We start from the raw sequence: 23317 nt of genomic DNA, 5'->3' as shown, positions 1-23317 counted from the left end.
TGACCCCTCTTATAGTTCTTCTTTTCTGGTTCTTTTACAAAATACTATTTGAAGTTTTTATGAAACAGTGCATGGAAGAGAAATGCTTGATTCAGAATACTTTAATGGATAGCATGCTTAGATAGCCAGATACATTGCGACTAAAAGTTAAAAATGAATTAATTCTATTGAGTTATCAAAAACAAGAACATTTTCAACTATTATAATTCTAATCTGTCCAGCTCTTTTATGTTTGGTGGTAACATTTATGGAATTGTGAATAAAATGTAAACATCTGTTAAAACTTTAATATATCATTATACCATTTCATAAATTCTATTTAACAATATCATTGATATGACCTTTACATTTAGAAGAAATAACACAGTGGTTTTAAGTCTAAAAATATTTAATATACAGAATAACTGTGCACATTTTAAATACCACATGAACATTTTTGAGCAGAAAGACTGGATGGCAGTAGCCTCATTTCTTCTTAATCATGAGAAAGTTTATAGAAGTGCTTATTTTCTGCCTCGGTTATTAAAACTAGTAGTGTGGAATGACAAAATTCAGGAGGTGGGGTAGAGCAAGGTTTGTCTCTGGGCACCAGCAGAAGTGTACCCAAATATATGGGGACAGAGATCTCAGTTAAAGCAGGGAGAGCAGACTGTTGAAATCATGCAAGCAGTGTCTGGCCAATGGAAAATTAGAACTAAGAAGACGCTGGAATTTGGTCATTAGAGTTGAAGTTTCCAATCTTCCTGCATTTCAGAAGAATGTAAGATTCTGAAAGTGGGAGAATATAGGTTCTAAGGTCTACCCTATGTTCAACTTCCTGAGAACTTTGGCTCACTTAGTCTTAATTGATATCATTAAAATTTTCTTTGTAAGTATTCACCACCAAGGAACCAATGTACAAAAATACAAGGAACCAATGTACAAATGTAAAAGATCATAGTCCTTTAAGATTAGAAAAAAAAGAAGTCAATAGTTATAAAGAAGAAATAAGAGTAAAAAGAAACTATCCACTACTATGGTATAAAAACTAAATATACATCATATATTATTTTCATACTAGAGGCCCAGTGCATGAAATTGGTGCAAGGGGCCCGGCCCCCGCCGCCACAGTGGCTGCCTCTGGCTGAGTGATGCACCACCTGTGGGAGCGCACTGATCACCAGGGGGCAGCTCCTGCATTGAGCATCTGCCCCCTGGTGGTCAGTGCGTATCATAGTGACCCATCGTTCTGATCGTTCCGCTGTTATGGTGGCTTAGGCTTTTATTATTTAGATATTTGCGGCACAGTTTACTTAAAGGATGAATTTCTAACTTGCTAAGCCAAACTCAAATGCTAAAGAATATTTTTAAAACTATGATATATATTGAGACATACTCGTGTTTCTAATATGATTCCTGTAAAACCTTACGTCCAGTATAAATAACAGCCAATATAACACTCACTTGTTTCAGATTTTTATGGACATTTGGCATTTATTGAGTAGCCTTCATTCATTTTGAAAGCTGGAAGCCAGGTATTGCTTTTAGGTGAGTTGAAATGTGATTTGATAAGAAAGTTTGGCAACTTAACTACTGTCTATTTTAAATTTAATGGCTTATTTTATTAATAACTTCCTGGTTTAGGCAGGCTCAATTGTTTTAAAAAAAAGAAATCCTGAGTTCCTAATTGGACAACTAATCCTGTTTTTTGCCTGGCTAGTCAATTTAGTACAGTAGGAATCTGAGCAAGTGCTCACTGAGTGAATTAGTTGAGCTATTTGCCTTCCATCTTCTCTGCGCCCATCATGTCTAGCTGAGAGTTCTGACATGAACATGGTCAAGCCAACTGTACAGCTCAGAATAATGGACAGTGATTTTAGAAACACATGGAAACTTGGTTTTCCCAAAAGCATAATGAGATTACATACAATATCATTATTAGAGACATGTTTACTTACTTTTGAGAAAGTCTTTTCTATAAATTCTATAAATTGTCATTTACACCTGTGTGTGTTAGGTTTTCAGAATGCATCAGAATAAAGCAGTTGCAGGCGGAGTTCCTAAAAAGTGGGGTGAGTGAGATATAGGAGAACTGGAAAGCATGATAGACAACACCACTGCTGGCTTGAGAACTCAGTGCAGGTCTGCCTCTGGGAAGCAAGCGTCTCTACACGGAGATCTTCTAGAAGTTGCTGCATAGACGTTCTAACAAACAAAAGAGAAGCAGTAAGCCGTGCTCTCCAGGATTGCATACTCCCACTGTAGGAACTTTAGAATCACATGAATTTGCATTCACATTTCTTGCAGTCAGTCACCTATTGCAGTAAAATTTCAAGAGTGAGCCTCAAGATACAGTAAAGACCAGTGAAAGGCAGACTACAAAGCCTCCTGACTTCCATCTTGAAGAAGCAGCTTTTATCCCAAATTGAGCTTGAGGTTGCAACTATATGGTGGTAGGTTCAAAGGAGCATCTGGTAATTTAATGTTACTATTGGGATAATGAAACACAAGGAATTACTACAAGTTTTATTTTCTTCCTGGGTTCTTTCAGAGTAAACCTGGCAGCTAGAAATGCTCACAGAGCTGACTGGAATGGCTTAACCTTCTGTCGCCTGGTTGAGGTGTGACTGAGACTGGGTGGCCATGAACTCAACTAGAAAATGGAAAAAGGAAGTCGCTCAGGCTCCTGGGGCTGAGATTGTAAAAGACAGATAAAATCCTAGTTCAATTCTCTTTGTTCTTCCCAAGAGAAGATCAAATGTTAGACTCTAAGGTGTGCCCTGAATCACATCTTTTAGATATTGTTCTGCTTTTAATTCCTTTAATTCTATGTGAAGATCAGTGATTTGGAAAGTGTGGACCCTGCAAAATCCAGTGCAGGCTGTGGCCAAAGGACTGTTCCCAGTCCACGAGGGTATGAGGATGATACAGTCCCCTGCTCAGTCCTGATAACATTTCCTTTGGGGATGAAGGAAGCAAGGTGTCTACATACTCTCTGGCAAAAGCTTCTTATTACTTTTGAATAGAGCTGATTAGACAAATATAAATAAATCATAAAATTATGAAAAGTCCACAATATGATCAGTATATTTTAAAATTGGTTGCATACCCCTCTATGAATAACAACAACAAAAATGTCTTGAATGCTCCTGAATTACCAGGAACTACTATATTTACATATCAACAAGTGAGGAAGCTGAGAAGCATGGATATTATTCACATTTACAGCTAGTAATGGTTCAAACACAGGCACTTTACCATTGCACTACATTGGACAATCCTGGAACAAATTCCCTATGATAAATTATATTTTATGCTTGAGTTACAAAAGTAACTAAACCAAAAAAATGGAGGTGCAGCTGCCTGCTTCAACAAGAGCCAAACTTGTGAGGCAGGTGGTGGTGCAAAGGGAAAGAGGTTTTATTCAGAAGCCGCAGGACCTGGGAGGATGGTGGACTCTAGTCTCAAAGGCCATCTCTCTTCCTGCTCAAGCACACTGTTCTTATAGGGATAGGGAGGGGAGGGGTGTTTTTTCCCTCTATCCAATTATCTTGCTAGCTTTTGGTGGGCTCAGGGCCCTATCCATTCATATTTTTGGTTTTTGATGCTCCTGCCACCATCTTGGCTAAAGGGGGGGACTCCCTGGTGCTCTGTGGGAACCCTAATCAGAGTACGCTGGATGTTCAAGGCCAATTTGAGTGTGGGGGCCCTCTCTAGAGTACGCCAGAAAGTCAAGGCCAATTTGCCATATGCATGTGCAAAAGCAAGGACACAGCCATCTTACTGTACACACTGCGCAGGCGTATCTTTCTGTAACCCAAATGTTGATGTCACTATTTGGCAAGAAGCCCCTTTTGTCTAAGTTGGTATAGATGTGCTACTGACCAGCCAGCGAGAGGCTGTTTGGCCAGGCTGCTGTGTATACAATGGACCCTATGTTTGCCGAGGCCGCTCTTATGTAGGGCTGGGCTGCTTTGTGCGGCTGCGGCTGTGACTGCGGCCGCTATGTGTAGGCTACTTTGTGGGGCTGCTATGCTTGCAGGAGCTCCTGTGTTTGCTACTGTATTAGCAATGGCTGCTGTGTTTGTGGGGCTGCTTTGTAAGCTCTTCTGAAGAACTGTTTTGTCTGATGGCTCCTTGTTAGCAATGGCGACTTAGTCTGCAATAAAGTTCTCCTATACACCTATGACTTCTCATGTCTTCACCGTCCACTACCCAGAGTCCATGGGGGTACAGCCCCTGGCGGAGAAGGACCTGTGCTCCCACATGCTCAGGCTGACTGTCTATGGTAAGGGAAACACCAAAATCTTAGAGAGATCTCTGACTCTCTCTTTATCTCATCTGTCTTACTTATGAAGTTCCTTTATTTTAGCTCTTCAGATATTTCTATCCTCCACTCCATTTCTTTCCCCCTGACATCATCCTAGGACACATCTTACTGCTTTTCTTTTGGCTTCCTGGTGGTGCTCCCACCACCTCACACTGCCTGACAATGTGAGAAATATTGACTGTTACCATGGCACTTATACTGTTTTATATGCAAATAACATCTCATCTCACATGCTGGTGTCTAGACTGTGTCATGTAAATTAGGCACTCGATGTATACTTGGTGATTATATAGACATATTTTTAATGAAAATGTTCTTAAAATAAGTTTTAAGCTGGAGATAGAAAGTAGCTAGTATTATCATTGTGAGTTAAAGTGTTTTTCCTTTCACTGTACCACAAAAAAAAAATAATGACTCAGTAAATATGAGAGGATGACCTCAACAAGGAAACACTGCAAAATGAACTTGGTTCTCAGATTCAAAAATCAATGCTTAAACCCCTTTCCTGTTGATTCTATCAGTTTTGTAGATAGTGTGATGTCCCTTAGATGTCTTACAGTTTAAGAGCAAAAGAACAAGTGGGTGAATATCTGGCCAGGAGTAACTTTCTATGCCTGGAACAACTCACCTTCAATCCACAGTGCTTTCAGGAAGCTGCTGAAAATTGTCCAGAAAACCAAAGGCACCGATCATTGATAGCTACTCAAGCAAGCCACTAGAAAACATTGGAGAGATGGGTGTGCAGACAGTTATGTGAATCTAGCAACAGATCCTTAGACTGACCTCGTTACTGGGTTTCAAACTCTCCCAACTCAGACTTTCTGAATAAGGTACTGGGTAAAAATATCGTTGCCTGAGGCTGATGTTTTCCTGCCTCTCTGGGGTAGCAGCAAGTATTCCAGAGTACACGTGAGTGGGCCTTCAGGAGGCTTCCAGTAGGCTTTGTAGAATACTACTGAGGTCATTTGCTGTTTTGATTAAGGCACACATTTAAAACTAAGTATACGTTTGTAGAAAACAAACGAGATGAGTCAATAGAAGAAATATTTCTTTTGCTTAATCATTAGAATAGTTGAAGAGGGAGGGAAAGAGGAAAAGGGAGAGAGAAGGACTTAAGAAAGAAAATGAGAAAGAGAGACAGAGACCTAGAAACCATTTTAAACTTCTTTTTTAGATGTAAAAGATTTAAAGAAAATCACTTTCAGATATCATAGATGGCTAAAGAAATTTCACCTAAGCCATGTCTGTTTAAAGAATATCTGCATGCACTAAGTAGTTTCTGGTGAAATGTGTCTAATGGTGAATAAGAAGACAGTGAGAAGGGTCTGACACTTGCAAGGTCTTTGACAGCCTGTGGCTGATTGCTGATAGTGTTAGAATAGACTTATTATCAGCTTCTGTGCACCTTATCAGAATGAACATGCCTCTTGGAAAATTAAAGTATATGAAAAAGGACATCTTGTATTACGTTTTTGATAGTTTTTCCCTAAAATGCACATTTAAAAAAAATAGGAGAAACTCCTTATCATTTAAAGTACTTTTTCTACTTGATTGATTAAGTTCTCTTTTCCCCCATTATCAGAGGGAATTGGAGGGGAGGAGGGTGAAAACCCATGAAATATCTACGAGTGAAGTAAAAGGCACATTGTTGGTATTATTCAATACTAGAGTAGGAAAATCAGATGGAGTATTTTAGATTTGAAACAAGGAGTATCATAAACCAAAAGAAAAACACAAACAGCAGGGATTTTTTAAGCTTTCTTTGTTTGTTCCTTTGTTAATATCTTGCTCTGCTAGGTTTACAAATCCTAAATAAATAGAAATTAGTGCTCCTTCCTTTGCAGTCCATTTGCTTTAGATGTTTGCCTTGAGGGACATTTGTGTATTCTGCTAATGGCTGCAGCAGAGTGCTGTCTCATTTTCATTCTGGCAAAAAAAGGCCGTCACCATGGTTACAGTTTCATTTGCTAGAGAGAAACTGATGGCTGTTAGTGATCCCATCATAAGCAACTTCTGTCAGATTTCTTATCAAGTAGACATATTTTGACAAAGTGAAAGATAACACCGTAATAAGAGAACTGAGTTGCTACTCTATGTAATGAACCATTTAGCATTAAATGAAATGTGAAACCACATTTTAAAAACTGAAGGTGGGGAGCAAAAGTAATATTTATAATTTACACACACACACAAAAGGAATATTCCATAGTGGAATAATGATAGCATGCTTTCTTTTTGTTGTCACAGTAACTCTAGCAGGCTAACATTGATTTATATTGGAGAGAGAGGGGGAGGTCTCAACAAACCATGCTGTAGCCACACAGAGCTTGCAGGGGAGGATATTAAGGTTTTCCTTTGACAGTTTACCATAGCTGAGCCCAAAGCTATGCCAGGAGCTGAATGGTAGGGTAGTGGGTCAAAATATCCTGATAAAAGACCTTGTAGACTATAAATTTGTCTTGTGCAGAGGGGATGCACTATTTCCAAAGTACATCATCAGGAGCAGTTGAAGTACCTTCCTTGTCCATGTTTATGAGCCGTGGGACTTTTCCAAAGGAGGGCCAAGATGACACTTGCTGATAGGACCATGGAGAAAACAATCTAGATCCCAAGAGTCCCATCTGGGCTTCAGAAGCAGAACCCAGAATTCATCCACAAAGAAAGGGAGGGGCTAGGGAGTCAAGGCTAGAAAAAGATGGATTTAAGGTCATCAGGCTAAGCTCTTGGCTTTGTGATCTACTTGATAGTGAACTGTATTGCACCTGATGGGCACATTGATGCTATTTTTTTTTTTTTAGGACAAATGAAAGCAGAGACTAACTTAATGTGAAGATTCTCTAAGGAAAAGTCCTAAATGTCTTTTTCTGACTTTCATAGTTTGATTATATCATGGCCTCAAACCCATGTAATTAATGATAAACAAAGTAGGTATTTTATTTTGAGGGGGAAAATGATAGCCCCCTTCCATGTGAGATAAAGGGACAGAGGTTCCCTATGATTATCAGCCCTCTGTGACAGAGGTATGGGATTGCTCTTTAACATGGTTGTTTGAAAGAGTTCTCACAGACTCTGGGTAAAGGAAAGATAAGATGCTGGCATATTTCTATTCCTTTTCTGATTGTTATTCATGCAAGGTTTCTCACTGAAAATTTGTGCAAACATAGGATGTAAATGCAGTTTTAAAGTATATTTGGTTTCTTTTTCCATTTTAAAGGATTGCATTTTTCTATTTTATTTTTATTTTATTTTATATTTCTCTTGTCAATAAGGGCAGTAATGTGATTAGGAATGCAAACCTTGCTCAGAAGGAATCTGTATAGAATCTCCTTCTTCATGAGCATATGGTTTCCAATTTTAATTGTCCCTACCTGTGATACACACATATGTGTTTATATGAAATGTGAAGAAAGTCATGAAAAGCATTGGTTGTTAGTGTGACAAGAAGTATCACCAAGTTAACAGAAATCTGCAATAGAAATCTATAGCTAAAACCATCTACTATCAACTGGGTACTTTATAAATCAGTGTTTTTTTTATAATTTTGAAATTATTTGTAATTACACTTGTCCAAAGTATATATTGCACAAAGTTTAGCAAGTCACACAGTATTTGTACCTTTTAAAATCTATTTCTAACCCAGTATAACTAACATTGCAGAGCAGCACAGTGATTTTAATGAACACAGTTATAATTTCTTATTTGTCTTGCCAAGACAAATAAAACTCATGCATGCATTTCACTTGTAAAGACTGAAGGAATGTTTTTCATAATCAGTCTAATTTAAAAGAGATGTCTTATTATTCACTCAGTGGCCAATCAAGAACAGGGATCCTGGTTTCAGAGTTTCTGTTATATCAGTTGGCCTATTAACCAGAATAATATATGATTTTATTTTAATTCAAAGAATACAATATCTTAGATTTACAGAGCACAAAAGAGCTCAAATCATTTTATGAATGTTGTCATACCAAGAGCTCGTCTCTGTTTACCTGACAAAATGTGAACAAATCCAGGATATACAACTTGCAATACAGTTCTCCCTCAATCACAAAATAGAGTTGATCCTGAGAACTGGAACATAAATACCAATTTTCCTGGTCACATACAATAAATTGGAGATTGTTTGCAAAAGGAAAAAAAAAAAAAAAACATGTCCAATGGAAAAGCTATAAATAAAGGAAGTAGCAAGATGGTACATGATCTCTAGGTAGGCTTTGCCCCAAGGACATTTGCTCCTAGCATGTTTTCAGGGTTGGAGAGGACTTTCTTGAATTAAAAGTGTTTAATATTTCTTTCAAATAAAAATAGGTCTAACATTGCCTCTCTGCCAACTCCTAAAACAAGACTGGCTGATCTGAGAAGCACCCAACCTGGAAAATAGGAATAATAATGTGTTGGCTTTAAAAACTGTTATAAACTTCACTCCAGAGACTGTACCTAGTTATAATTATTCTGAATTATAAAATTACCTCTACAGTATGTGTTTGTATTAGTGAATAGGAAAACAAAACTTTTAAAGAGAAAACCATTTAAAGAGAAAATTTAACCCTCTTTAGAGACTCCATGGTTTCCTTCAGAGCTATCATTTTGTCATAGAAGTTTCCATCAACCAATTAAGTTACATTCCCCAACTTTTACAGAAAATAATCTGCTCTTATTTTAAAGTCTATTTTAATCACTGTTTTTACAACAGTGTTTATTCTATTAGTTTTTATGGTAAATAACAATATTTCTAGTTATTAATAGTTCACAATGAAAATATATTTGGCATGTTTCAAACAACTGCTTGACAAGTGATCTTATGGGATATCATCTAGTTGTACATTAGATAATTCTGAATTTCAGAAGTTCTCTTTTGATTCTTATTGGAGATTATCAATAAAATTAGTTTCTTTAAATGCTAATATTTTTAAGAAAGTAAAGACTTTATGACAAAAGGACATTTTAAAACAAGAGATATATACCTATAATTTTTTCTTAAAAGTTTTTTTCCATCTTAATCAATACAGATATTTTCCACATATAATAACATGGGGTATATCATTTTTGAATAGTTTAAGCATTTTGCTGAATTCATTATAATTCACTGAAATTAGATGTCAGAATTGAACAATATGGATATTATTAGTTGTGTTATTTTCCTGTTATTGCATTTATGGATTTTTCTAAAATGAGCATCCTTCTAGGATTTTATTTCAGTGTGATTTTTTACATCTGAAAAACCTCCAAAGTGGGATTAAAAGGAAAAAGCAAATGAGTTTTCTTTTGAATTTCATTATTACTTGATTTCAATTTTTTTAAAATTTATATATTTACTAGCGGCCTGGTGCATGAAAATTCATGCATTGAAGGTGGAGGGTCCCTCAGCCCAGTCTGCCCCCTCTCACAGTCCGGAGCCCTCAGGGGCAGGAGGTGACCCAGCGATCAGGGAAGGCAATGCCCCATCACACCTCTGCTGCTGCCACTGCCGGCAGTGCAAGCCTCAGTTGGTCCTGGTTACCTGAGCCTCGGGCCAGCCCTGGACAGCTGGGCAGCTGCCATCTGAGGCTTGCATGTGCCTCAGGCCGGCCCTGGGTGGCTGAAGGGCTGTGGGGACTGGGGTACTCTGGAGGCAGGTGCACAGAGCAGCCAGGCCTGCCTGGGGGCGGGCCCAGCCTTGCCACGTGTCTGCCATCCTGGCGGGGCTGAGGGGACTGGGCACCACCATCTTGTGGCTGTGGGCGCCACCATCTTTGCGATGGCATGAGGGTCAATTAGCATATTCCCTCTTTATTAGATAGGATTTTGAATTTATAAATCCATTTAAATACTTTTCTTTTGGTATTGCATTTCCTTTTGACTTTTGAATTCCACTGCAATCATAATTAGATTGTGTTTTGTTTAAGCAGTTATTAAAATTTTTTCTTCCCTAGCTTATTTGTTTTAGCCAATACTTAATAATATTGAGGAATTTACATTTACAATGAAAATGTCCAATGTGTAAATATTTTCTGCTTTACAGATTTCACAAGAACTGATTTTTGTATTTTTTGTTTACTTACAATAAAGGCTATATGAACTTTTTAAGTTTTCTTAAAATGTTATATAATTATATCAATTTTCCTTATGAGTCACCAAAAAGAATCACAATCAATAGGTATCAAGTTATTTACAATAATAGGTTCATACCCATTTATTATAAAGGAATAATGCTGAAAAACTCAGCTAACTTTTTTCATTTGAAAAAAAAAATTGTTCTTTAAAATGCTGTTTGAGGGTACTCTCTGAAGGCCTGCAGGTTCTCTGTGAGGAAGGAACCACCATCTCTCCCAGGTATAGAGCCACTGGGAGATTTCAAGGTGCACAGAGACAACCAAGATGGCGGCATAGGTAAACACCTGAACTTGCTGCCACGCACAACCATATCAAAACTACAATTAAAAGACAAAATGAATATCATCCAGAACCATGGGAAGGCTGGCTGAGTGGAAATTCTACAACTAGAAGGAAAGAGAAAAGTGCATTGAGTCCAGTAGGAGGTGCGGAGGTGTGGAAGTGTGGAGATATGGAGGTGCACATGAAAGGGGCTGGCAACTGGGTACGCTGTTGTCTTTTTCAATCGGGAGGGAGATACAAGCTCCTGACTGCTCTGAATTCCAGTTCCAGGCAAGACTCTGGGGACCCAGACTCATACAGAGAGAAACTGGACTGTCTGGCTTCGGGCCGGAATGCACAGACAGCTTTCTCTCAGAGGTGCTTGCAGCAATCATTATTCCTGCACGGTGCTGTAGGACACAGAGACCCTCTTCGGGGCAGGGCTAATGGGCAGCCATTGCTGTTTGTTCGCCCTGGTGATTCCCTGAGACCCCACCCCACCCAATTTACAACCCCACCCAAGCTGTGCATAGAGGCTTTTGCGTATGAATGGATTGGCTTTTTGCAATCTAAAACCTAACAAATTGCAGCTGGGTCAGAGAGCCCCAGAGCTTCCAAAAGAAGGCCTAAGGCTTGACAGCAGCTTGCATTGCTTCACAGCTGGGCCTCATCTGGGCACCTCCAAACCCCAAACAAAGAGGAGGAATCTGCAGATTTCTCTGTAGCTCCTGCTGGGTGGCCTCAGGCAGTGGCTGACTTTGCACCTCCTTGGAGACCCAAGAGCCAGTGTACCCAGTGGTCAGAGTGAGACCACCCAGATTACAACTCTTCACATCCATAAGAGACACACTCAAGAAGCAGACTCAGTGAGGGCCAAAGCCCCACTGAAGCAAGTCCTGCCCCACAAGGGTATCTCCAGCACAGAAGTTCTCCCATTGTAGATACAACTGGTCCTCACAGCCAATTGGCCTGGAGGTCAATTCCTCCCAGTGATACCAACAGTAATCAAGGCTTAACTACAACAAGACTGTGCACGCAGCCCACAAAGGGGTGCACCAAGAGTGTCCATCTTAGGTAATTAGGGAGGCTGAGCCACTGGGCCCTATAGGACACCTAGCACACAAAGCCACTCTATCAACTCAGGGAAGCAGCAAAAATGCAGAGACAAAGAAACAGGTCACAAATGAAAGAAATGGAGGAAAGCAAACGACTGGATATAGAGTTCAAAACCACAGTTATAAGGTTATTCAAGAATCTTCTAGAAAGCTCAGAGAAATATAGTGAGACCTTCAAGGATATGAAAAAGGACCAATTAGAAATTAAGCATACACTGACTGAAATAAAAAAAAAAAATTATACAGAGATCCAACAGCAGACTAGAGAATCCCAAGAATCTAGTCAAAGATTTGAAATACAAAGAAGCAAAAACACCCAACCGGAAAAGCAAAAAGAAAAAAGAATCCAAAAATATGAAGCTAGTGTAAGGAGCCTCTGGGACAACTTCAAGTATACCAACATCTGAATTATGGGGGTGCCAGAAGAAGAAGAGAGCAAGATATTGAAAACCTATTTGAAGAAATAATGACAGAAAACTTCCCCTACCTGGTGAAAGAAATAGACCTACAAGTCCAGGAAGCGCAGAGAACCCCAAACAAAAGGAATCCAAAGAGGACCACACCAAGACACATCATAATTAAAATGCCAAGAGCAAAAGACAAAGAGAGAATCTTAAAAGCAGCAAGAGAAAAACAGTTAGTTACCTACAAGGGAGTACCCATACAATTGTGAGCTGATTTCTCAATAGGAACTATGCAGGCCAGAAGGGAGTGGCAAGAAATATTCAAAGTGATGAATAGCAAGAACCTACAACCAAGATTACTCTACCCAGCAAAGTTATCATTTAGAATTGAAGGTCAGATAAAGAGCTTCACAGATAAGAAAAAGCTAAAGGAGTTCATCCCCGCCAAAACATTATTATATGAAATGCTAAAAGGTATTCTTTAAGAAGAGGAAGAAGAAGAAAAAGGTAAAGATAAAAATTATGAACAACAAAGTGACAACAAATACATATCTATCAACAAGTGAATCTAAAAATCAAGTGAATAAAAAAATCTGATGAATAGAATAAACTGGTGAATATAATAGAATCAGAGGCATAGAAAGGGAGTGGACTGACAATTCTCAGGGGGAAGGGGGTGTGGGGGTGTGGGGAGAGACTGGACAAAAATTGTACATCTATGGATGAGGACAGTGTGTGGAGGGGGTGGGGTAAGGGCATGGGGTGGGGTGGGAACCAGGTGGAGGGGAGCTATGTAGGGAAAAAAGAGGGAACAACTGTAATAATCTGAACAATAAAGATTTATTTAAAATAAATAAATAAAATGCTGTTTGAAGTTTTCAACCTAATAGGATGGAAGCATCATTGTCAAATTCCTCATTAACAGAACATCAGGATTCAATATTTAAACTGAACATAAGTGCCTGGAAGAATGAAATTAATGGCATTATTTGAATTTAGAAGTGATTTCTTTTTCTATTTCTTCATAAGTATCTTGTCAAAAACAAACAAAAAATATATAATTTGAATGTGTAATAAAGTCCAAGAATGTTTATTAATAATTACATGTTATTTATCAAATATCAAAATGAGTCTCTCCTAGCACATAATATCCTCGTACATAATGTACTATTCTAAAAATATGTATTCAAGAAGGAAGTTGAATTCCCAATAAATCATCAAATATTGTTTTCGTTAAGTCTTAATGTTTCATCTGTTTATTATAATTATGGTGGTTGGTTTACTAAAGAATAACTTTATTCACATTTCCACAGCATCCTGGACAATAGAAGATCAATGTAAACAAGGATACTTGGGGTTTGGCAAATTATTTTTCATTTTCAATAAAAAAAATAAACCCACACAAAAACCCAAACACCAAACTACAACTCAAATATAACCATCTTAAACGTTAAGGTGGGCCAAAATCTCTTTAAAATAACCAGTTTCTTACACCCCATTTCTGCAGCCAACAGAAGGAATAGTTACAGAATGAATTCAGTCAGCAGAATGAATTTTGTGTCTCTAAACCAAAGTTTTGACTTTTTGCCTCTTATCAAGGAAAATGAAATTGGTTGTTCAAACTAAAAATTAGCCCAAAGCATCTGTGGTTTGCCCACTCTGACTTCTGCTTGAAATGGAGAAATTACTTGAGGGAACTCACTTATTCTACTTAATCCACCCATCATGATGAACAATGGCTTCAGTTTTATTTAATATTGAGCAACTGCAGAAGCATATTTAAAAAATTATTGCAATCAGCAAAGCTAAAATTTAGATAATCTGAAAGAACATGTATCCCCGTTTACTAAGAGCTTGCTCACAAATTTAAAAAAACACCACAAAAATGGTAATAAAGACAGTTTATCCAAAGCATAAACCCAAATACTAACTGGTTTAAAAAGCTAAAAAATGAGACCAAAAAATTTTATTGGAATGATGTCACTAAACAGTCTGAAAGCAACAGAACTAGGGAAAGCCAAGAAAACTGATGGCCAAATACTAAAGCAGAGTTTTCTTCTTGCAAGGTTCAACTTTCTATAAGGTAAGATATCTGAATATTTCTCTGTTTTTGTTTATTCTAAAAATATTGGTTGTATGGAATTGCATGGACAAGCCAAAGATTTTCTCTGGACTTCAGCTTTATCTCTAAAATAACTGGCTGGAAAAAAATCTTTATTCATCTTTGTATTTTTCTACATTCTACATTCTGTCCTGTGTGTCCATCATACTAAAACGGGGGATTTTTATACAGCTTGCAGTTCTTGAAAATAATTTTCACTGAGGCCACAGAAAGTGGCTGTAACTTCTAACTCCTGATCCTATCTCTTAAGATTGAAGAGCAAAATCCAATTTTATAGATCTTAGTTTTTGCCAAAATCACCTTTAAAGCACAATGACTTTAAATCAAGCTACCTTCCCATCCTAAGCTAAAAGGTGATCACTTTTTTTTTTGTCTGAAGTTGCACTTGCTACAGTCATGGAAAATTGCAGAACACCAAAATAGAAAGTGAGTGGTATTAACAGATGTGATCTCATCAGGGTTCCATTTGTTAAACAAAACATTGAATATTAATTAAAAGTTAATTAGAACTAATTGCCGATTAGAAAGGAAAAGTAATTTGAAGCTGCTCACAGCCCTTCTATTATTATTACCTTTGAGAATCCTACATACCCATGGGCTGCTGAGCCTGCCACCTTTCCTTCCTCTGGTGTCACTATAATGCCCCATCCTGTTCAGCTAACTTGTTGCATTAAACTACAGATTATGGTAACCAAACATGTAATTGCGTCACTCACTGAATGCAGTCATGAAGCAAGAGTTAGTATTTTGCTGAGAGGGGATTCCATGTGTTATAGAAAACAAGGAATCAAAAGAGCAAAAAATTGCCCTAGTTCAGTGGTTGGCAAACTCATTAGTCAACAGAGCCAAATATCAACAGTACGATTGAAATTTCTTTTGAGAGCCAAATTTTTTAAACTTCTTCTAATGCCACTTCTTCAAAATAGACTCGCCCAGGCCATGGTATTTTGTGGAAGAGCCACCCTCAAGGGGCCAAAGAGCCACATGTGGCTTTCGAGCTGCAGTTTGCCGACCACTGCCCTAGTTGGTTTGAGTCAGTGATTGGAGTGTCAGCCTTCAGACTGATGGGTCTCAGGTTCAATTCTGGTCAAGGGCACATATAGGTTGCAGGCTCCATCCCCATTGGGGTGCCTGTGGGAGGCAACCAATCGATGTGTCTCTCTCACATCGATATTTTTCTCTCTCTGTCTCTCCCCCTCCCTTCCACTCTCTCTAAATATCAATGGAAAGGATATACTTGGGTGAGTTTTAACAAAACAAACAAAGAGAGCAGGAAAGTAAGTATGGTCATTTTACAGTGACATGGAAGGTGGTTGATTGATAAGGTAGTGGCTGTTTGGACTGCCTCCCCCTCATCTTTTTGTCCTTCTTCTAGCCACACACATATCCTGATTTTCATTGGGAGACTCATGCTTCCTATGTTCTTGATGCCCATATCCAGGATGAGGCTATTTCCCTCAGAATCCAGATAGAGTATGGAATCTAGCACTAAATCAGAGTAGAACACATTCCTTTCACCTCTGATTGTGTCACCTTAAACATGACAAGCAGAACGAAGCTCAGTGCTTTGTTCTAGAGTTTCCATTAAAGGGCTCACTCTTTCTGTGAAAGGAAATGAGGCTGAAGCTGGTGGTCATCTGATCACCCGGCCAAGCTCAGACTAACAGGCGAGAATCCAGCCCCGCAGACGTCCTTGAGCCCTGAAGCCAGCTGTGCCTGACTTTGCCAACAAATTCCTTCTTTTTCAGAGAGGCTGGTGTGAGTTGTGTCGCTCGTCACTTAAAACTGAAAAATCTTACTGAGACATTTTCAAGGTATTTATAAGATAGTTGCAGAAGAGAAAGTAAATGCTAATCTTTCCCTTAGAGTTTAGGAATATTTCATCTTCCAAGAGAACTGTTGCTTCTATATCCACTCCTTAGTTTTCCTCTGCAGACCTCAGGGTGACACTCAAGATGATGTAAAACTCTGAGTTTGTTTCTTAACAATTAGATTGAAGGTCTAATCCAAGAAGATACTTCCTATGCATTAATTAGATCACTGATTCACAATAAATTTTTATTCACTCATGAACTGGGTAGAATTTAAATCATTGATCTAGTAGATTTTTTTAAAAAAAGATTTTGTGTATCAGAGAAATGAGATTTTGTTTTATTTTTCATGACAATGCTTTGGATTGTACTTTATTGTCTTCTCCATTTGTGCTCCAGTTTTGAGAGTCTGACTTTGAGCTCCCATTAAATAGGTAGCCATTGAGAATAAGAAATCCTCTAATATTTTAATATTCTTCTAAATAAAATGCAATAGTAGATGGCCTACATGGATTTGTTTCTCTTGGCTTTTAGCTTGTTTTGTAAAGTCCTCTGATTTTTTATAATATCTTCCAATCTGTTGTTAGGAGGTGAATGATGACATCACGAAGATTGATCCTTTCATTTACCTACTACCATTAGTGAATGAAGCTGTGGTTTTCGTGTCTCACTGATGTAACTTGATGACCTGACACTTTTAGTTCTGTTTACTGGCAAAAAATGTGGAAATTGATTTGAAATGATACTACATATGGGCCCTTGTGGGGTAGCTTAGTTGGTTAGAGTATCATCCCATACGCCAAAGTTGTGGGTTTAATTCCTGGTCAGGGCACATACAAGAAGCAACCAATGAATACATAAGTAAATAGAACAACAAATCTCTCTCTCTCTCTCTCTCTCTCTCTCTCTTTCATTTTCCCTCCCTCTAAAAAAATTAAAAATAAATATTTAAAAGAATGGTACTACATATGCTGATACTGATTTGACTTGCTTATTTATGAGTGCTTTAGAACTCTTAGATATAAAAGAGTATAAAAAATTCCAAAATTCATGTATTCCAAGTTACAGACTAGTTTTTTGGTTCTTACTTTGAGACTCCAATATCTAAATATGGTGAAAAAAATGAGATTTTGCCTTCTCAAACCATCTTAGCTCAAACGCTGGACCGAGTTCCTATGTTTAAAAAGCTTGTCATTTATTAGAAGTATTATTAGTCTGAGCCTTCAGGCAGCTCTAAGAAGGTTATACAATGAAAAGAAATTCACATTACTGAATTTAGAAGTTTCATTCTGACCTAAAAGCTCCATCAATGAAGTTTAAATGTGGGACAGAAAGGTTACTCAGATTTTCAATACCTTAATAGTATTTTTGCCTTGGAGGCTGTAAGAAATGTTTAATATTTAACTTGTGATTAACAAAGGCAATATGCTTTTTTTAGGTTTCTATATCTTTAACTTTTTTAGAAGAGCCCATAAGAACATGAATAATCTGATTTCCAGATATAAAACTCTCTCCAATGTGGTGATCTTTAATTCTGGCTAATTTAATAGTCTACTTCACAGGAAAATAATAAGCAATAAAAATGTTGATCAATCAGAATTCTAAAGGAACTCCCCTGGAATTTATAAAGAGAGATTTTCATCTTTAGGACCATTCCCTTGGGATTAGAGGCTTCTAGTTAATAAAAGATACCTGAAACTTATCATCACATAAAAGTTGTTAAAACATACACACACACACACACAGATTGTGCTACAAAATTTAAAATTATTTAGGTCCTAAATATTCTATCCTACATGACATTTCTGCATTTGTTATTTTAAGGAAACATTTGGAAACACTCCAGTCCTGAGATATAGCTGAAATTTAGGGTATATCTATATTTTTAGAATAAAATTTATTCAGTCAAATATGTCTATTTAACACAAAAGTAAAAATGATTTTTAACTTGTATTTTAAAATTAACTTTATGCAGGCAAGTCTTTAGAATTTGCTTCTAATATCCCTACTTTCTTGTTGCTATAATTTATAGTTTGATTTCTTTTATGCCTTTAGTGAGCTTCAAATTATCTATGCCAAAGAATGAGAACAGTGATGTAGATCATGTAAAAATGGCAAATAATACAGCATCCTTTGTGCTGTGTCTGGAACACAGTTTGTACTGCCCCCACACCCCTCCGAACATTTACCTTCCTAATTATGTTTTACTCAGTCTAATCTTTAAATTAATTTGAATCCCCTGAGCTCACAACTGACAGTGAGAAGAATGGAGGAGAAAATTTCCTGAAGGGAGGAGAAATGAGATTAAATAGTAATGATCACTCACGTTCCTATACCACTTCAGAGTTTACAATGTGATTTTATTTATTTTAACTGAGTTGGTCCCCGCCTTTTTGAGGTGGATCGAAAAGTGTACCTGTTATGTCAAAAATGGTGTCTGCCATGGACTTCTCCTTCAAAGGAAAATGGCTCTGCTCCATGAGGGCCAGGGAGTGGGGGCTGTTTGGGGACAAACAAAACCCCAAGTGCACTGACTGTTGCCTCCCGTGTGCACAGTTGGTATTTGATGAAGAGACGAATGTTACGTTTCCTGCTGTGGGGTCAGCCCTGTGCCATCCTGCCCTTTCCCAGGTGATTCCACCTCTACCTGGCCAGAGTGGGGCCCCCAAGAGGTGCCCTGTCTCAGGAACAGAGCTACTAAGTGGCCACGGTCACTTCCCAGGGGGGCCAGGAGCTAATGAGGGGTTGAAGTAGAAATTTGGCCCAAACAAGAATAAGATAAGCTAAGCCATTTCTCACAGAAATTTTAATTAGAAAATAGAGAATTAGTTATCAGGGCAGGCTCAAGCTGAAAGGAAAGCTAAAGAAAGGCAAAGAAAGGCCCCAAGTTAATTTAGAACCATGAACTCTTTCCTTTGTTTTTTCTTTTCATATATATATTTTTACAGTTTCTAAGTCTAGTATTAATCATTCCCCAGAAGGGATGGGGGAGGTGGGGACAGAGGATATGATTAGGACTGTGTCTGCTGTTTTAGGGGCAGCCTGGACCGACACTTTCTTGAGGAAGCTAGAGTTTAAAGTATTTGTTTGGGAAACAGATTACGGTGTTAAAAAATATCCATACTAGGATTCTCAAGCAAAATCTTTCTAGTTATCTCACAGTTTTGGTGTCTCAAGGCTGAAGATAGTTATTCACATTACATTTTTATTAATTTCTCATTCTAAATAATTTCAAAAGTGTTTATGATAAATTATTTAACATTCTGAACATTTGTCATACCCACTGCTTATTTTCTCTCTGTGTAACACAACATGTCACTGGCTGTGTGATTTCTAGCTTTAGAGCAGGTTGGAGTAACAGGCTCGCCTTTTCTTTAGATGTGTTTTTCTAATGTTTTTATTAAAAGAGTTGAGTCTTAGCTAAAGTTATTATTAATAAGTCTTTTTGCATTTCAGTGTTTTTATTTTCATTTCATTTGTGTAACATTTAGTTTTCATATAGAAGCAATGAATACATTTTAGAGTAGTTTTATGATTAAATCCATTAAAGATGAAGCAGTCACCATCACAATCAAATTACTATCATCGTTATAAACACATTGGTACTCAAGCTCTGAAAATACTTGCATTTCATTTCTCCACTCCTCCCCCTTTGTTGATAAAATGCAGGCTTTATAATAGCAAAGATGTCTTCTGCTTTGGGCAGAAATGGATTCATCATATTACAGCTAGCTAGTACCTGTTTCTTATGGCAAAGCAATGACAAGCTAACAAAAAGGAGAAATAGAGGCATAGAGAGGGAAGAATTATGATTACCTATATTTGAATAGAAGTATGTAATTTTCTATGTGTAATAAAATTTTCTCAGGCATCTAAAACTTAGGGGATATAACATTTAGCTTATTTTGTGTTTCCAAATGTAAAGTACATACACCCAAAGATACAAATAAGCATAATTTTACTATTCCTAAACTCTTGATAAAGCATAATATAATTTATTTTGCTGTTCTCATTTATAGCATCATTACATCAAAAATTAAACAAGATAAATATGAACAGAACTACATCAATTTTGTTATCACAACAAAAGACTTCTTAGACTCATTTTTTTCTTCCTACTCAAGCAAAATGTCCCTCCTTCTGAGAAAATAGAATAATTATAAAAATATGTACTATAATTTCCATGTTACTACTGAAATTTTATAGTTTTTTAATGGATTTCCACTTAGGATAAATTTGGCATTTTAGAGCACAACTTTATATATTGATTCTTCCGTTCTGTTCTAATAGGACATGCATATTACTCAGATACATAAGTAGATATGACAAGAAATCATGTTCTGTTGAAAATACTACACAAAACAAATTAGTTTAAGGAATAGCTGAGGGACGTATATTGTAACCGACTGCTCTAGTTAGAAAAACATTCTTTTTACATCTTATTAATTTATTTCTTTTTCATATTTGCAGAGGAGTCTCTTTGTGCTTTAATTATGTTACACAGCATGAAGAAAACATTCTAAAGTATACTCATTAAAAGACATTGACTTATAAAATACAAGTGGGCACACCAAAATGAACATAACGTCTGATTCAAATAATTTACTGACGATATTAAGATGATTGAAAACATTCTCTTGTGTCATTGATTTTAAGTACTATATTAAAGTCACTATGGTTCATAATTTGACCACACTGGAGAAGTCACTCCACAATTAATGCTGATTACTTATTATAATGAGTCATTGTTTACCATCTCAGGCTATTAGCTTAGCTTAGGGTCTTGAGCCTAAAAGCACTATTTTTTGAAAAACACTTAAAGCAATCATAAGTCCATAGAAGCCTTCTGTATAACCTATTTTACTGACAAACAATTACATTTTAGATTGAAGAGGTGAAATGATTAAGAATATTTGACTTAGTTGCCATGACAGCATGCATTTTTCATCAGGCACAGTGTAATTACTACAATTTCAATGATGTAAAATCAAGAAAGATGATAACAAACAGCAGAACCGTGGAGATATTGCCATTGCAACCAGGTTGCCATAGCAACAGTGATAATAATCCCAGTGATAGATGTTTTCTCTTGCTCTTTCCATTTTGTACGGTTATAACATTCAGAGCCAGTTTTTACCACAGCTTTTTATAGTTTATTAGACTGTCAAAATAGTTTATGAGATGTTGTTGCAAAGGAAATGACTGAGTTCCGCAGCCTAATAAAAATGCCAAATACTCTGTTTACATACTGCTCCAGCACTTAACAAACATTAAAAAATTGTATGAAAAATGATTTGATATTGTATCTGTATTAATCAATTTGCAAGGCATAAGCTTTGTCACTGAAGGTCAAATGAATAGTTTCCAAACACTAGTTTGGGAGAGTCTTTTTAAAGTTTATTTTTTTAACATAACATTGGCAACCTTCTTCACCTGGTAAGGCTTATAAACTACCCACAGGAAATACTTTGCACAACTAAAAGATAAATAGTTACAGAACATTAAAACCACATTTGCTTCTCAAATAGTTTTTTGGGGAAATATTTAAAGTTTATGGCCAGAAGTACTCTAAATTAACTTTTTAAAGACAACAATTTTTGAAGGTATGACCAAAACTAAAGGATGTTAATGTAACAGGTCAGAAATGAACACTGTGAGTGTGAATAGTTAGACAAGAAAGCATTTAGTAATACACAATAGCATCAAACTACATAGCATTCATACTCAGCATGTAATGAATATAATTCACCGAGATATCTGTGCAAATCATTATATAGTTTTACATCTTATGCAAGCTTTTTTTCACTTTCAATGGAAACACATTACAGAGAATGTACTTCAATGCAGACCTACCATGGGTTTTGGCTGTAAGAAAAGGTACCCTAACATGCATGCATTCACACGGACCTGGAGGCTTTATAATTTATTGCCACCGTGTTGAGTATTCATGAAAAGACTGCAGAAAATTGAGTCAGACATTAAAGCGTAGGGCCCTGCTTATACGCAGCAAATATAAAGCCCTCTATAGTTTCAAAGATACGTGCAATTGTGAGTTCACAGGCACTTTTACCAAAAAGCATAAAGGGTATAGGAGGAATTTTCAATGGGAAGCCCTTCCTCTGTATCCATCCATTTGTCCCCCGCCTATGTTTTCCATATTAGTGGAGTATTTTGTATTTAGTCAGATTAAAGTTTAAGTTAATTACACTAAGACATTTCGGGTCGTGGCCTAGACCCACTAATACCTGTTATCTTAGCATTGGAAGACAAAGCTAAAGGTTTTAGAATTTCACAAGTTTTTCGTTTTCCTATTTATGGGTGATCTACTCTTTACTTCTTTACTATTTCTGTGCTTTATTATTATTATTATTATTATTATTATTATTATTATTATTAAAGTGGGTATGATTAGCTGAGGCCATACGGGTGTAGAAACAGTTTGACGTCACTTCACGCTCTCTCCGCTTCCATTTCCTTGGGTACAGGTAATAGGAAAGCTTTCCTTGCATGTTGTTGAGGTAAATTTGGGCTTTTGACATAGTAAGGGTAATTGAATCTGATAATGCTGTCCTGTGGGCCAGGCACCATCTCTGTCCATAGCTGCTCAGGTCACACGGGTACCAGGAATTTACCTTTTTGGTCTTGCTGCTAGGGTCGGGGGTGAGAAGAAACAAAGAAGATTGAATTTTCATTATCCCTGCCATCGGGAGCAGCTCCAGGATGTGAGACAGGACTGTGCATCAGACATCCTCTAATGCATTGCTCATATTATCCTAACATTTTAGAAAATCATTTACTGAATTATGATTTTTAGCAATATAAGTAGTACGTTAAAATAGTTAATAAGACTTTAAAAGTACATATTATGTTGCTCATTAAATGTAACCCCAATGCTACTCCTGAAAACAAATCAATTGGCATATTTTATGGTCAGTGGCATTATATTTTTGTCTCCAATACCACCCAGTCATTAAGTGAAGCCATCGTTGGAACAGGCTCTCTCTCTCTAGGAAGAGAAGTGTGTCATCTGCTTAGAGAAAAATAACATCCCTTAATTTAGCCTGAGAAACCAAATCTGAAGTGCTTGAGTGGTCCTCTTTTTCTTACTTTTTTCAATTGTCCCTCTGTTCTGTACTGTTCTGATAGTGACAAGTGCCATATTTTTTCACTACATGACAAAGATAACATTTACCTCATCTATT

The sequence above is a fragment of the Plecotus auritus genome (genome assembly GCF_963455305.1).
Source record: "Plecotus auritus genome assembly, chromosome: 11".
NCBI classification, from domain to species: Eukaryota; Metazoa; Chordata; class Mammalia; order Chiroptera; family Vespertilionidae; genus Plecotus; species Plecotus auritus.
The sequence above is the reverse complement of the archived record's forward strand: the minus strand, read 5'-3'. Positions refer to the sequence as shown.